This window comes from Strix uralensis, chromosome 19, assembly GCF_047716275.1.
Source record: "Strix uralensis isolate ZFMK-TIS-50842 chromosome 19, bStrUra1, whole genome shotgun sequence".
Classification (NCBI taxonomy): domain Eukaryota; kingdom Metazoa; phylum Chordata; class Aves; order Strigiformes; family Strigidae; genus Strix; species Strix uralensis.
Window position 1 is genome coordinate 8372632 of NC_133990.1, and position 3003 is coordinate 8375634.

General features: G+C 59.1%; 1 pseudogene; it reads left to right on the forward strand.

Annotated features, from left to right (window-relative positions):
• The first annotated feature begins 318 nt into the window (after positions 1 to 318).
• Positions 319 to 2876, forward strand: LOC141952070 (large ribosomal subunit protein mL38-like; annotated as a pseudogene).
• The last annotated feature ends 127 nt before the right edge of the window (positions 2877 to 3003 follow it).

Below are 3003 nucleotides of genomic sequence, written 5' to 3' on the forward strand. Positions count from 1 at the left end.
ACCCCTTGGGTGCGGTACCTGTAGCCCCTGGCGCGATCCTTAACCACGGCTACGAGCAGATGTGGAGTGTGCCAAGAGCCACGGTGTGTGTGGCCTCCATCTCTGGGGGTGGCAGCAAGGGCCGCTCTGGGCGTGGGGCAGAGGGGCAAGGGCGGAGGGAAGAGCGGGTCCCTGCGGGGCTGTGGGGGCGTTTGTAGTCAGGCGCGGTGCCAGGCAGCCCCGTTGCTCTGGCAGCGGGGGCCTTGCAGGGCCGGCGGTGCGCGGCGCAGCCCCTGTCGCCATGGGAACGGGGGCCTTGGACTGCTGGCGGCGCGCAGCATGGCGGCGCCTTTGCTGAGCGCGGCGCTGCGGGGCGGGCGGGCGTTCGGCACGGTCGGTGAGGCGCGGGCCGGGGAGCTCCGGTTCCCCGTGAGCGGGCAGTGGGAGGCGTTTGGAGTGTGTGTGTGGCGGGGCGGGGAGCCCTCGGCCGCCTGGGTTCCGCAAGAGTGCTGGCGGGGCCGGCTCCGGGAGGGGTGGGTGGCAGCGGCCAGGGACCGCGCTCCCGCTCTCTCGCTCTCCCGCTCTCCGCCCGCCCCGGGCGCTCTTGGTCTTGTTTCTCGCTTTCTGTCTAAAGCGGGAACTCTGTCCTCTTCCAGCTGCGCTCTGCAAGCGGGCGGCCCCGCTGGGGCCGATGCCCAGCGAGGAGATTGACGTGGACAACTTGGAAGCGCTGGAAAAATACCGCAGTTTCACTCGCTACTTCAGGCTGGCGGAGAAGGAGAGCAGGAAGCCCCGCTGGTGGAAGACGTACCGGCAGCACACCTGCCCCCCGCCAGGTACTGGTGGGAGGAGCTGCTCCGCGCGAGGTTTTGCTGCTGAAGGTCGGGGCAGCTGTGGTTGGGTTTGCCCCAAAGCCTGCCCTGTAAGGAGCTGATGAGGTGCTTTGGCATGAGGTTGGCCCTTACCCGGTGCAGAAGTTTGCAGAGTGCAAATGTCTTCAGGGGAAATGGATGTTAGTTTTTTGGAAGGAGGGCGGCTGGCCGGGACCTGCTAAAAGACGTGGAGCAAAGTAAAGTCGTGAGTCCTTGGAACCCCAGTAGTATCAGAGAAAGCAGATGAGGACCCAGAGCTTTAGAGCTGCAGCAAATAATAGCAAATTTGGCTGCTCTGCTGAGCAGGCTCAGAGACCAGAGCTGCTCCCCAGCTGGCAAACCTGTGGGCCTGGGAGTGTGATGGTTGGGGAGGGAGGAGGGAGCAGAAGGGTGGAGGTGCAGAGGGAGGGCAGAGGTGGTAGAATCGAGTCTCTGACATCTCGGAGTTTGTGTCTCTTTCACGTGCTCCCTACCGTTTGGCAGGGGTTTTGTGTTTGGGTATTTGGAGATTCATGTTTTTCCCATACATGATTTTTTCACCCCTCTCTGAAGAGCCAAAGACCAACATCAGCTTGCCGCGTGCTAAGCTGCTGCGGGCACAGGAGAGGAAGGAAAGAAAAAAGATCCTGAGGGAGAACCGCCAGAGTGCCGAGATGGAAAGAGCAGCGCGGCTCCGGACTGGTCTGTGCCGCACCACCTCCCTCCCTGCCCCGGCCGCTCTGGGCGCCCAGCTGCCTCCTGCAGCGTTTCTCTCTCCTTGCGGTGCTGACTCCCCTCGACGAAGTCAGAGCTGAGTGGGAGAACACCAGCGGCCCTTTCCACAAGCAGCGTGTGGCGGAGCACTGCGGGATATTTCGTGACTTGTTCAAGGGGGCCACGTTCACCCCCTGGGTTCCCTTGAGGGTGGAGTACAGCCCAGAGGACGAGTACCTCATGCCGGTCTGCTATGGGAACGTGGTGACGCCGTCAGAGGTGTGTGAGGGGAGCTGGGAGCAGCCTCGAGCCCATGTGTGTTTCTGTCAGATGCTTCTAACAGGCGTTGCTTGTTCTGGGGATTTCTTTTGCAAGGGTATTTCCCCTGTGATGAAGGAAATATGTTTCTTGGACACGACAAGGACAGAGCTTTGCAACAGGGTCGTTGTCTGTCAGCAGGCTGGTGTTTGTTAAAGCCCCCTGGGGGCTCTCCGGGTGGAGCTGGCTTACTGGGTGGTGGTGTGGCTGTGCCCAGTCTCCTGGCCATGCCCGTGACAAGTGCACGTTCTTTGCCTTGGAAATTGTGATCTGGTCTGAATGGAAGCTGTTGTTTGAGCGATTTACATTCCCTTTCTGTTGCTCTTTTAGGCTTCCAGTCCCCCTGCAGTGTCATACGAGGCAGATAAAGGCTCCCTCTGGACTTTGTTGCTGACAAATCCAGGTGAGTAGCGGGTTCTTTAAAAAAAAATCTTTGAGCTGGGTTGTTTCACTCTGCTTTTGGTCAGCTCCTGTTTCTTTTGGCTGCACAAGCTGACGTGAGGTGATATCTGGAAAGCAGGGACATCTTACGTATGCAGGAGAGATTGTAGCCTCCCCAAATTTCTGGCGGTTGAGAGATGGAACAGTGATGCAACGGGACCTGTGTCAGAGTGTAGAGGGAAGAATTCCCTGACTCCCGTCTTTTGTTTACCCCCCAGAGCCCTCTCTCCCTTGGCAGTCTGCCTGGGGGGTAGGTTAGCTGACACTGTTTGCCCTGAGAAACCAAAGCACAGTGACGTGAAGCAGCTGAGCAAGAAGTCCTTTTAGGCTTGGAATTCCATGTGTAGAGTTCTTTGCTCCTCCTTTTAAGCTCAATCCTATAAGGTTGAGTTACTTTTCTGGTAGGAAAGGAGTGCTGGGAGGTCTCGAGCTGCCCCCTCCCTTCAGAGCGGATCCGGGCATGGGGTTGGTGCAAACATCAGGGTGTCCCTAAGTCACCTTTCCCTGTTGTGTGCGTTTGCAGATGGACATTGAAGAGATGCGGACTCGGAGCACCTGCGCTGGCTGGCGTGAGTACGGCACCTCGCAGCCGCACGCTGCTTGGCTCAGGGAAGTCCCAGGCGGAGCAGGCAGAAACTCCTCCAGCAGAGCTCGGGAAAAAGGATGCCTGTGAGAACAAACAGCCTGAGAGAGAGAAGGG